Source organism: Carcharodon carcharias, chromosome 23 (genome assembly GCF_017639515.1).
Source record: "Carcharodon carcharias isolate sCarCar2 chromosome 23, sCarCar2.pri, whole genome shotgun sequence".
NCBI classification, from domain to species: Eukaryota; Metazoa; Chordata; class Chondrichthyes; order Lamniformes; family Lamnidae; genus Carcharodon; species Carcharodon carcharias.
The window spans coordinates 7,654,355-7,668,107 of NC_054489.1; the positions used below are offsets into that span (position 1 = coordinate 7,654,355).

The window sequence follows — 13,753 nt, forward strand, 5'->3', positions numbered from 1 at the left end:
GACATTTGCATTGTGAATGAAAACTGGGAGAGAGAGACAATGGGCAGCTGAATCAATGTTGCCTGTTCGCACTATCAACCAAAGTCAAAATTACCCCTATGTGTATATGTAAGAAACCAGCAGATAATTCCATTCAAGCAGCTGATGATTTTTGGTCAGAGAATATATGTTAGACTATTTCTGCCATGAGTACCAATTGGCTCACTTTCCATCAGTATATTTTAGTTCGTGTAGCTCTGGTTGTTACGCCTGCATAATATAGTCACCTATTTATAAAAAGATGGACACTCTAATTTTTAAAAATAATATAATGAAAGGACAATTTGCCTTGACCTAAGATGGAGTCTAGGGGGACTCCGGTGACGTCTTGGGTGTTTTGTACAGACACCGAGATAGACATGTCTGGGCATATCTCTAAATGGTCTTCCCAGGTGTTACTACCCCTCTCCATTTCAATTAGAGATTTAAAATGATAAATGGCTGCTAAACTTTCAGGCCCCATGAAGATAGAAATACATTTGGAGGTTATTCATAATTGGAATGTTGATGGCATTTCAAATATCTTCCATTATGTGACAAATTGCTTAGCCATCAGCCCATTTGTGTGGGCAATAGAAACGTTGATATAACGGTCACGTGACACAAACTGGCTTGTTTCGGGAAATACCTTTATTAATTCACAAGGACAGCCTAGAGCAGGCAGTCTAGGACAAGGAACTCAGAAGGGAGAGATCTCAACCCTAAAAAAAAACCCTGCCTTGAAAAGTCACCTCGGGCAGAAAAGTGGAACTTTTCTTGTACCTGTGGAGTATAACTTTTACTACAGGGGCACGATCACAACTTCGGCTGGAAAAGCCAGAAATCTGCTATTGCATGCATTAAACCATTGTGAATTCATCAGCAGTGACTTTAACCTCAATTTTTCCTTTAGTGAATCAAGAGAAAATGTTCAAGCCTGTAACGCTTCTGGCGACCTTCTTGAAGAATTAGAGTAATATTGATTTTCAGAACTCTTAAGTGCAGGCTACACCTTTAGAAATAATCTTTTCCTGTGTCTGTGTTGTGTGAATGAGGAGTGGGTACTTGTTGCAGTTAACTTTTGGGTGTTGTGAAAATAAGCATTTATCCTTTCTTTTGACTTAAACTTACAAGAAAGCCTGTTTTGTGTCTGTTCTTAAGTCACAGCACTCGATGGGTTAAAACAGTCCTCTAAAATATGTCTTGCTATGGTCAGTTAGAGGGAAGTTGGCCAACATCTCTCCCCTGTCTGTAATATGGTTGTTTTCTATGCAACTTCAATTGGATATTAATAGTTCCATAGTTTCACTTTTTTAAGTCTTTCAATTTTCTGTTCAATTAAGCCTAACAACTTTTCTACCCCCTTCCCCAGAATTTAAATGCTGTCAAAGAAATTATGTAAGTTTAGTTATTGTGCATTGGGGAGGAGTATAATCCTTTGGAATCAAAGTGAGATTTCTTTTTAAAAGTTCAACCCTTGCTGCAATAAATCAGCCCTCAGTTTGATTCCACTTGACAATGTGATGCCATTTCACTGTTATAACAAAAGATCACTGTAAACTATGCAGTTAATAAATGCAGATTCCTGCTTCATAGTGAATACTTGTATTTAACTTGCAACTACTCTGCCTCATGAAGTTATATATCTCCTGTGAGGGATAACAAACGTTCCACACAGTACCCGGAATTCCACACACTACCCGTGAACTTGGCTCAAAAATCTTGTTTTTAAAGGAGTACATTCATGCGATCATAAGTTTGGTCTGGAATGTCTTTACTGTCCTGTGGGAACCCTTTGTGGGAGCGGTCAGGCAGGACAAAGCAGGGAGCCTGCTGAGTTCAAAAGTGAAAAATTGGACTACAGTAAAATAATTGTTCAGTATGAATGTGGATGACTGTTGATTAGGATGGAGGCAGCAGTTTTTTTTCCCAGTAAGCTATAGCTATGGCTCAGCATGATGATGAACTGAGCAGTTTGTAATGTTTCTTCTGATGAAGACATGAAGACCAGACAATGTTTGTTTTTTGCTTAGAGAGAGTGTGGTTGGTGAAAATTGGCCAAGAATGTTGTTGCAAGATCTGTTGGAAGCTAAATGGCTTTCTGAATTTCAGGTTATAAATCTGCCTCGGAGATATCCTCTGCCAGTGCAAATGCCTTTATACTAGGGCTGAGCTGGTCTTTGATCAAGCTTCTCGTATGAACTTTGCCAACTATTTGTGTCACTATATCGACTGATTATTTTTGTACTAGGTGACTTTTTTCCCCCGTGACCTTACTCTCAGTGAATGTTGCATATGTGGTTTTATGATGATGTAACTAAGTAACGTGATCTCCATTGTATTCCTGGCATTTTAAAAAATAAATCGCCTAGGTGTTTCTGTAATTTTTTTTGTCTTGCACTTTTCCGAAAGCTTCATCTCCAGCCTTTTTTAATTTGCTTTTTGCTCTTTCTCTCCGATTCTGCTTTTTTGTGGGGTTGGTGTCTCACTTCATCTACGTGGTCTTTCTTCTATATATCTTCCACTCTGCAAAACACTGATGAATATTACTTCATTGATTTAATCAGTTAATATATTTTGCCTTTTTGCTAAGAAAGAAGTGAATAGGATCCACAGCTTGCAAATGGGAGCCATTGTCTTATTTTCCCCTCCCGTTTTATCAAAAATGTTTGTAATCAGCTTTTTTTTTAAACGATTGACAGCAAGACTAGCTATGGATGGAATGTGGCATCACTTTGTTTTTGACCTTTCGTCCAAATTGGTTTGAGCAGAAGGTGAGAACCTTATTTGCATTTGGGAGACTTGTGTTATCAAGAAGGTGCCTTCTCTTGGGTTGAGCTTTCATATCGGCAGGGAAGAGATTGTAAACTCAGAACTCAAAGCTTGGGTTTGAGAGAGAAGCAGGCCTGTGGAAGGAGAAGTTTAATTCTATCATGGATTATACATTTTTGTGCGTTTAGTAAGTTAGCTTTTTATTTTTAGCATGGTATCACCAAGTCACCAACGTATAAGATTGCGGCTGAAAAAGTCTCAAAATAATGGAATACTTCTATTGGTTACCCTCCTGTTATTAGTTGTTGCTTCTGGATTTTTCAATGGCTGTTTTTCTACTAGTTTAATCATTATTGGCATTGATCAAAATATTATTGCTTTTTAAGCTTTTAGATTTAAAGGAAAAGAAGCTTTTTGGCTCCACCCCTCAACAAAATATGGAGTGTTAAACAAAGCTGTGTACCTTCAGGTTCTAAATAGGCAGACTGCTTGTATGACATCCAGCACTGGATAAGCAGAAATGTCTTCCAAATAAATATTGGGAAGACTGAAGCCATTGTCTTCAGTCCCCACCACAAATTCCACTCTCTTGCCACTGACTCCATCCCTCTCCCTGGCAACTGTCTGAGGCTGAGCCAGACTGTTCACTACCTCGATTTCATATTTGACCTCAATGAGCTTTCAAACACACCCACTCCATCACTCAGACCGCCTGTTTCTATCTCTGTAACATCGCTGACTCTGTCCCTGCCTCAGCTCATCTGCTGAAACCCTCATCCTTGCCTTCGCTACTTCCAGATTTGCCTATTCTAATGCATATCTGTAAACTTGAGGGTGCTTAAAATCCTGCAGCCCGTTTCCTAATCTGCACCAAATCCTATTAATGTTTGCTGAGCTATATTGCTTCCTGGTTAAGCAATGCCTCGATTTTAAAATTTTCACTCTTGTTTTCAAATCCCTCTGTGGCCTGGGTCCTTTGTATCTCTGTAATCTCCTCCAGTCCCACAGCCCTAGCTGCCAATTCCATCACTGGCTGCTGGTTCAGGTGGAACCAGACTGCCTGCAGCCTCGGCTTTCTATTTGACTCTGGGCTGAGCTTCTGATTGCATATCCTCCCCAGGCATTGGGTATTAACTGGGGTTTTACTTGAGCACCTATGAAGAAGACACTTATTGAAACTGTGGTGTGGTTGAGTTAGAAGGTATATGCTTGTAATGCTTAACTCTAAATAAATGCTGCAATACTGAGTTATGGTTGGTTTCACCAACTGCCTATCCAAATTAGAACATGGTAGTAGTGTTTGGATGCCTAAAAGTGTAGGTTGAAGCTTAAAGAAAAAAAAAACAGACAGAAATCCTAATAGCCAGTGTGAGAAATGGCAGTAAGAAATTGTAAATGTTGGGTCTAATTACCCACCAATGTTCAGAGTCTGAACCATGTGACCCATGGTGGAAGAACGACTTGGATGTGTGCACATGGGTTACATCTCTACCAAAGGGGAAACATGATAGGGTCTTGACATTGTCACTACCAAAACCAGAAATAAAGTATCTGTGATATTATTACCTTGATGAAGGTTTAGATATTTTGTTCTTGGATGAAATTTACAATAGAGATGATCCATTAAATACCTGTGAGGCATGGTCAGACTTTGGTAGACTTTGGAAAATGGGTGGTAATTTATTAGTGGAATATGTCATGGACTTTAACAGATTGTATAACAGATTGCCAAAATTCAATATGGAGATCCTAGTTTAGTGTTACTGTTTAAATTGCTGGGTTGTGCTAAGGTGTTTCATGTTGCCAGGCTCCTGGTTTGAACTGATGTTTTCTTCTCGGATCCCTGTCAGATCAGATGTCTGCTGTGCTGAAAAAATTCCTGGGGAAACAGTCACTTCATGCAGCCTTGGTAGAACAAATGGAACATTCTGCAATGATAAAAAGAATAGAGGACTCAATGATTGTCAGATTTCAAAATGGTCCACAGGATGTGTATAGGCATCAATGCAATGGAAGGGTTACAAGCAGGCAGAATGATAAATGAAAGTACCTTTAGCAGATCTATTATAGCAGAGGATAGAATTGAAACAGCTATAATAGATGGATGAATCTCAGAAATGCCCAAGGAGCTATAGGTGGTTCAGGTGTGACTCAATAATGCGCCCAAAGAAGAGAGGTAGGGTCCTCTAAATGACACAGAATTCTGAGGCAGAAGATGAAGACAATGATGAATCCAAACTAATTAAATTGGTCACAAGGAGTTTTGGTCCTGTAATGAATGTGTTAGTCGTGCAGATTCATTCAACTGTGCCTGCTGGACAGTGCTTGCGTTTCTAACAGTATGTGGAACAGATGGATTAAAATGCAATCTATACTCAGTAAACAGTGAGGATCGATGCAAGGTTTTGGCAGAATAAACGTGCCACTTACTTCAGGTTGGGTGATGACAACACATTGAGGTTACTAAAGAGAGTTGTCGTTCCATGTAAGATAGCTGAAGTCATTTTATTAGTACTGATGTATCTAGTAAGATACTTTTGCTATTGAGCAAACTTTGAAAAAAGCAGAAATGAAACTTGATGTGAAGCATGATAAGGCAATTGTTTTTGGAAAGTCAATTTTTTTTACCTTACTTGTCAGAGGTTAAAGACTCAAAAGATTCTGGTGTGCTTGAACAGTGTGCAAGACTAATAGAGATTAGTCAGATGAATGAAATCTTTTTTTAAAAAAAAAAGTTATCTGAGGATGGCACCATTTCCCTTTGTAAGTGTAACATTGGCATGACTTTAATGAGATAGTTAGCATAGATCTAAAGGTATGAGACAAAGACAGAAATATTTTCAATCTTTTTTAGTTCTAGCAGCCACATTTAGTCTTTCTACAAAAATAATTAGTGAGGACAAAAGCGTGATTATAGACAAAGTTATGGGGAAATGGATAAGGACCAGACTTGGGGCACCAGTTAAGTTTCTAACTGATGAAGGTGGAGAATTTGGTCATGTCAGGAAATATTTTGTCATGTAATGCAAGACAAATATATAGTGCTGCTGGAAAATGCTCATGAGTTCAGACCTATTATGTCAGAACAGATTCTAGAAAAGTCCTCTGACCTTAATTAACTTAAATGTGCCCCTTTTCTTTGCCTTGGGGTAGGGTGGGTGGCTCTTATTTTGTAATCTTGGAGAAATGACAAACCTTGGTATAATTGTGTTAAACATTAAGGCACATTTTTATTAGAGCAACACTAGATGCCATTGACAAAGTTTTGAACAAGGCACGGGACCTCATTTGAAATTCCAAATTAAATATGATTTGCCATACTTTTATTTCTGGCACAGACAGAAGTGGTTGGAAATACAAGCATTGAGCAAATCAACTACTTCAAATATTTAAATGTATCTTTTATTGGTAGCTCTAGGAAATATCACCTACAATTAGCAACATTTTTTTTGGTTAAAAATGAAAGCAGACTGTTTATCGAGAATGACAAACACAATCAAAACTCCTCTTAAATATACAGTTAAAATATCTCCTGAACTTTTTTTTAGGCTGAAGGAAACTTTTTATAGTATAACAATGATTAATTTTTGTGTGTTATGAGCATTTTTGTCTATGAAGCTTTATTTAGTAATATAAGTTGGTAACTCACTAGTTGTGCATCAAAGGCTAATTTTTCTGTGCTCCTGCAGCCTGGGAATTTTCCATGCATTAATTTTTCAAATGCTGAAAATTTTCTTTAAGTGTTTTAAGGCAGGAAAATAAAGATGGAACTGGCTGACTGCAAGATGATGGGGGCTACATGAGGCTGCAAAAAAAAATTGTGGTAATGCTCAGGAAGGGACGAAGGATCTCCCTTCCCCACAAGGCAGCAAGATCCTTTATTTTTCTCCATGACATGTCCCATATTTTTTTCAATTCATTCATGGCATGTGGGCTTCGCTGGCTGGGCCAGCATTTATTGCCCATCCCTAATTGTCCTTGAGAAGGTGGTGGTGCGCTGCTTCCTTGAACTGCTGCAATCCATGTAGTGGAGGTACACTCTCAGTGCTGTTGGGAAGGGAGTTCCAGGATTTTGACCCAGCGTCAGTGAAGGAATAGCAATATATTTCCAAGTCAGGATGGTGAGTGACTTGGTGGGGAACTTCCAGGTGGTAGTGTTCCCATCTATCTGTTGCCCTTCTAGATGGTAGTGGTCATGGGTTTGAAAGGTGCTGTCGAAGGAGAATTCCTGTAATGCATCTTGTAGATGGTACACACTGCTGCTACTGTGCGTTGGTGGTGGAGCGAGTGAATGTTTGTGGATGTGGTGCCAGTCAAGCAAGCTGCTTTGTTCTGAACAGTGTCAAGCTTCTTGAGTGTTGTGGTCCTCCAGGCAAGTGGGGAGTATTCCATCACACTCCTGACTTGTTCCTTGTAGATGATGGACAGGCTTTGGGGAGTCAGGAGGTAGGTTACTTGTCACACGATTCCTAGCCCCTGACCTGCTCTTGTAGCCACAGTATTTATATGGCAAGTCCAGTTCTGTTTCTGGTCAATTGTAACCCCCAGGATGTTGATAGTGGGGAATTCAGTGATGGTAATGCCATTAAACATCAAGAGATGATGGTTGGATTCTCTCTTGTCGGAGATGGTCATTGCCTCACCTGACACTTTTGTGGTGCGAATGTTACTTGCCACTTGTCGGTCCAAGCCTGGATATTGTCCAGGTCTTTCTGCATTTGGACATAGATGCTTCAGTATCTGAGGATTCACGAATGGTGCTGAACATTGTGCAGTCATCAGTGAGCACCCCCACATCTGACCTTATGATGGAAAGAAGGTCATTGATGAAGCAGCTGAAGATGGTTTGACCGAGGACATTACCTTGGGGAACTCCTGCGGTGATCTCCTGGAGCTGAGGTGACTGACCTACAGCATTCACAACCATCTTCCTTTGTGCTAGGTATGACTCCAACCAGCAGAGAGCTTTCCCCGTTTCCCATTGATACCAGTTTTGCTAGGGCTTGTTGATGCCGCACTCTGTCAAATGCTGCCTTGATGTCAAGGGCGGTCACTCTCACCTCACCTCGAGATTCAGCTGTTTTGTCCATTTTTTGAACCAGGGCTGCAATGAGGTCAGGAGCTGAGTGGCCCTGGCAGAACCCAAACTGGGCATCAGTTTATTTCTAAGCAAGTGCAGCTTGATAGCACTGTTGATGACCCCTTCCATTACTTTACTGATGATGGAGAGTTGACTGATGGGGCGATAATTGGGTGAGTTGGATTTGTCCTGCTTTTTGTGTACAGTACTTACCTGGGCAATTTTCCACATAGCTGGGTAGATTCCAGTGTTGTAGCTGTACTGGAACAGCTTGGCAAGGGGCGTGACAAGTTCTTGAGCTTAAGTCTTCAGTACTATTGTCAGGGCCCATTGCCTTTGCAGTATCCAGTACCCTCAGTCGTTTATTGACATCTTGTAGAGTGAATCAAATTGACTGAAGACTGGCATCTGTGATACTGGGGATCTCCAGAGGACGCTGAGATCCACTTGGCATTTCTGGCTGAAGATTGTAGCAAATGCTTCAGCTTTATCTTTTGCACTGTTGTGCTGCGCTCTTCCATCATTGAGGATGTGGATATTTGTGGAGCCTCCTCCTTTAGTGAGTTGTTTAATTGTCCACCACCATTCATGACTGAATGTGGCAGGACTGCAGAGCTTAGATCTGATCTGTTGGTTGTGGGATCACTTAGCTCTGTGTATCATTTGCCGCTTATGCTGTTTGGCATGCAAGTAGTCCTGTGTTATAGCCAAACCAGGTTGTCACCTCATTTTTAGGTATGCCTGGTGCTGCTCCTGGCATGCCCTCCTGTACTCTTCATTGAATGAGGGTTGATCCCCTGGCTGGATGGTAAAGGTAGAGTAGGGGATATGCCGGGCCATGAGTTTACAGATTGTGATTGTATACAATTCTGCTGCTGATGGCCCGCAGTGCCTCATGATTACCCAGTCTTGAAATGCTAGATCTGTTTGCAATTTACCCCATTTAGCACAGTGGTAGTGCCACACAACACAATCCTCAGTGTGGAGGCAGGACTTCGTCTCCATGATGTCTGTGTGGTGGTCACTCCTACTGATACTGTCATGGACAGATCTGTTGGAGGCAGGTTGGTGAAAATAAGATCAAGTATGTTTTTCCCTCTTATTGGTTCCCTCGCCATCTGCCACAGACCCAGTCTAGCAGCTATGTCATTTAGGACTCTGCCAGCTCAGTCAGGAGTGGTGCAACTGAGCCTCTCTTGGTGATGGACGTTGAAGTCCCCCACCCAGGGTACATTCTGCACCCTTGCTACCCTCAGTGCTTCCTCCAAGTGCTGTTCAACATGGAGGAGCACTGATTCATCAGCAGAGGGAGGGCGAAACATGGTAATCAGTAGGAGGTTTCCTTGCCCATGTTTGACCTGATGCCATGAGACTTCATGGGGCCTGGAGTCGATGTTGGACTCCCAGGGCAACTCCCTCCTGTCTGTATATCATTGTGCTGCCACCTCTGTTGGGTCTGTCCTGCCGGTGGGACAGGACATACCGAGGGATAGTGATGGTGGTGTCTGGGACATTGCCTGTAAGGTATGATTCCGTGAGGATGACTATGTCAGGCTGTTGGTGGACTAGTCTGTGAGACTGCTCTCCCAATTTTGGCACTATCCCCCAGATGTTTTGTCCCAATGACCTTAAATTCCCGGACTCTGACTCTGTCAGTACTGAAACCCACTCACAAGTCTGATTTAGATTCTAGATTTTCTTCCTCTCTGGGCACTGAAAACTCTAGACTACATTCCCACTCCCCTTAACCTGAGAGCCCCCTCTCCCTGTCAAAGCTCTCAAGCTTTCCTCCCAGTGGACCTGCTCTATTGCTCCCAGACTTGCCTCTCCAAAATTTCGGAAACCTTGCAGCCCTGAGTCCTCATTCCAGTATTGCCAAAATCTGCTAAATCCACATCTCCATGCTTGTAGATCACAGTCTTACGCTTAATGTTGATAATGCAGCATCCCTGGTAATACTGTTTGGGATTGCTCTTCTGGTCTCATAATAAAACCTCTGACTCACTGTGAGCAAGGGCCACAGGAAATCTTCTCGTCATGCAGAAGTTGCCCTGTTTGAGATATGGCTAAGTTCTGCTTCCATCACACTGATTTTTGGATATCTGTGAACACCACCTGTTCGTATAAACTGACAAAGACTGCTTGTTCCAAATGGTGGATGAAATGGCCTCTGCTCTCCAGCCTTTATATACTAAGTATGCTGTCAGAGGTCACATGACTATGGCAGGCCTCATTGTACAAAGGCACTTCTCCAAACGTCTCCCTTTCATAAAAAGAAACAGAAACTACCTGCATACGCTATCATTTGTGGTTGCAGTTCAAGCATCTATATGGTTTGCAATGAAAATCGTCATGCATGTACAGAAAACTGGTCATTCTAGTCTGATCCACTTTTGTCTGTCCTTACACATGCGTTACACACAAACTTTAAAGCATTCAGGTCTCCTAATGATATGCGTATAGGTTGTAATTGGCAGTTCATTTCATGTCTGTTCATTCTTGGGATGATGTTGCCTCTCTGGGGAATGTGAATTGTTGCTGATCCGTTGCCTTTGTTGGGGAACGGTTGACCCCTGGTTATTCAGTTCCTTTGCAGTTGGTGAACTCCCATCTTCCTCCTCAGCTGTAATAAAAGTAGCTCTGAAGAAGAGTCAAATGGCCTCGAAATGTTAACTCTGTTTCTCTTTCCATAGAGGGTGCCAGACCTGAGCTTTTCTAGCATTTTCTGTTTTTATTTCATATTTCCAGCATCTGCAGTATTTTGCTTTTAATCCTCATTAGCTGTCTGGTGTGAAGGAGCAGATTAGTCAATTGTATGTATCTGTCTGCAGTTACGATGATACATCTGGTCTTCATTTTCACCGTGTACGATCAAGGTGATAACTTCTCTGCACAGGTTCCAAGTTGACAAGTGGGCTGACTTTTGTTAAGAGCATTGAATGTTTACGCTTTGACCAGCTGTCCAGTTCTTAGCTCTGGCAATGATTTGGCAGCTTAAAGTGAAATTTGGCTTTGTTGTTCCACTTTGATTTTGTCACTTACTCCTGTTACTAGTTCTGGCTTCAGTAGCTTCTTAGCTAATGGAAGAGTAGTTTGGGTGTGGCGTGAAATTAGTCGCTGAACTGGGCTGCTTTCCTTGCCTTCAGTAGATGTGTTTCTTCATTCTAGGATTGCCTTATACACACCTGTGCTGTATCCACTCAATTTTTTGGCAATTTTCACAGCTGCCTCAGACTTTCCATTTGACTGGTGATAGTGTGCAGATGACATGATGTACTGAATATCCCAATGATTTACAAAGCACCTGAATTCTTCACTCATGAACTGAGGGCCATTGTCGCTTCTCACAATGTTAGCAATGCCATAACGACTGAAGTGTGCATTCAGGTATTCTACGATTTCACTGGTAGTCATCAACGTCAGCTTGTCTTTACTCCCCATAGTCTAAATAGACTGTGGTTAGATAGTTAATTCCAAAAAGAGTGAAGAGGTCTACTTCATCCTTGTTCTGTCTGGGATGACATGAGTCATGAGTGGCTGTTTAGCTTGCTTAGCTTGATTTTGATTACAAGCACTGCAGTGGCTGATATGATCCTTGCTGTCTTTGCTTATGTTTGGCCAGTAGAGCACTACTCTTGCCTTCCTCAGACTAGACTTGATTCCTTGAAGACTTCCACAGATGTGCTTCAGCATCTCTTTTCTCACCTCCTTAGGAATGGTAACTCTAGTTTCTTTATACCAGAGGTCATCTTGGAGAATCTCTTCATTCCTGTCTGCCCAATGCTCTCTTATAGCAACAGGTGTGTCCTTGATGGTTTCATGCCATCCTTTTATCACTACTTCCTGTAGCATTTGGAGAATTGCATCTCGTTGTGCAGTTTGCTTGATCTGATCAAGATGCTTGCCTGTCAGATTCAATGGAATTTTCCAGCCCTTCATGCTGGCGGGATCTTCCGGTCCCACCAATGTGAACGGAGATATCAGTGCCCCTGAAGAAGAGTCATACGGACTTGAAATGCTAACTCTGTTTTTCTCTCCACAGATGCTGTCAGACCTGCTGAGCCTTTTCCAGCATTTTCTATTTTTATTTCAGTGGCTTGCTGGCCCCACCGCTGGGAGGCTGGAAAATTCTGGCCAATGTTGTTGGGTTGATGACTTCCAGAACATCTCGTGCCATTGCTTCTTATCAAATGTGGAAGACTTCACACTTGGTACCAGCATCATGAACTTAATTCAAAGGGAATGCAGCCCTTGACAGCATGTCAGCAATGTACATCCACTTCCCTTCCAATGAAAACTCTGCAAACTAAGTAACATCCTTTGCAGATGCTTTGGAGCAGGTAGAAATGTTTTGAGAAAGGTGCTTTGAAGTGGCTTATCACTTTGTTTCTCCCAAAAGGTGCTGATTAAAATGCTCAAGCAAAGACAACAGCCAGGAACTCTTTCTCAATCTGTATGTATCGTCATTCAGTTTGTGTTAACATTCGGGATGCAAATGTAACTGGTTGTCTCTGCTGCATGAGGGTTGCTCCAAGTCCTGTCCCGCTGGCATCACACTTCAGGGTGTCCTCATTGTTAACTTGGTAGTACCTCTGCACTGGCATTGTTGTCACTAGTTGTTTGATGCAAGTGAAAGCTGCTTCGTGCTCTGTGTCATTGAACATCCTTTGCAGTGAGCTTGCGGAGAAGTTCACACTCTGATGACAAATTGGGAAAGAACTTTGCTAGATAGTTTATAAATCCTGGAAATTGCTGCATTATTTTCACATCCTTTTCTGCATTTCTGCTACAGCTCTCACCTTATCAGGATCAGGGCGATCTCCTTTTGGGGTCGGTACATTACCTATATACTTGACTTCAGTCGTCTTTAGTTACAGTTTTTCCTTTTTCAGTTCAGGTTCATCTGATGAGCGCTTTCTAGCAATCTCGCTAGATAATGATCATGGTCTGTGATGTCTCCTTCCATCATATCTCCACATCCGTAGACTAGCAGATCGTCCACAATCACTTCCACTCCTGGAAGACCGCTGACAATTTCATGCTGTCTGTATTGATACTCCACTGGAGCAGTAGAAATGCCAAACAGCATGTCCAACCGTCTGTACCTCATAAATGGCATCCAGAACATAGTTAGAAAACTGCTGCTTTCACCCAGCTTTGCATGCCAGTATCCATCCTTCGCATCTAGGGTGGTAAAGATCCTTGCCTTGGCAAGCTTCAAAAATTTCTCCAATGGTTGGTATGGGGGTAGTGAGGTCTCTTTAAAGCTTTATTGAGGTCCTTTGGATCTATGCACATTCTCAACTTTCCAGGTTTTTTCATTGTTACAATGCTGCTAATCCAATTTGAGGACTGGAGTGCGACTTTAAACAAGAGTGCTGGGCACTGGGTGACTGAAGGAATCTTCATCTCTTTCTAAAAATCTAACTTTGTTTGTATTTAACGTTTAACATCTAACTGAAAATTACTGTTTAAATTCTAAATTTCATCCAAGATTAAGCAGGGATATACAAGCTGTCCACTGGAAAGCAGTTAAAGTAAGTTAAATAAGGAAACCAGCTTAAACTCTTTTTTTTTCTGTACCTGGTACTGAGCTAAGTCTTTGGTATCACTATATATAAATACAGGCCTCACGGTGCAACTTAGCACTGGAGTGTGACTTTGAACAAGACTGCTGGGAGTTGGGTGAGTGAGGGGGTTAGGGGAAGAGGGTGCTCCTTTGTTTTTTCTAACTTTTTCACCCTGTAGGAATTCATTCTTAGAGGAAGAAACTAGCTGTTTGGTAAGTATCTGGTAAGTAGTTATTCTATTCCTAAGACTTAAAATAGTATACGATCTGGTGGTAAGGTTAAAAAAAGAAGGAAAATAATTAATTGAATAAAA

General features: G+C 41.6%; 1 protein-coding gene across 2 annotated transcripts in view; it reads left to right on the forward strand.

Annotated features, from left to right (window-relative positions):
- Positions 1-13,753, forward strand: part of LOC121269194 (rho GTPase-activating protein 23-like) — a 506,984-nt gene that overhangs the window by 45,861 nt on the left and 447,370 nt on the right. The gene's annotated exons all lie outside the window — the stretch shown is intronic.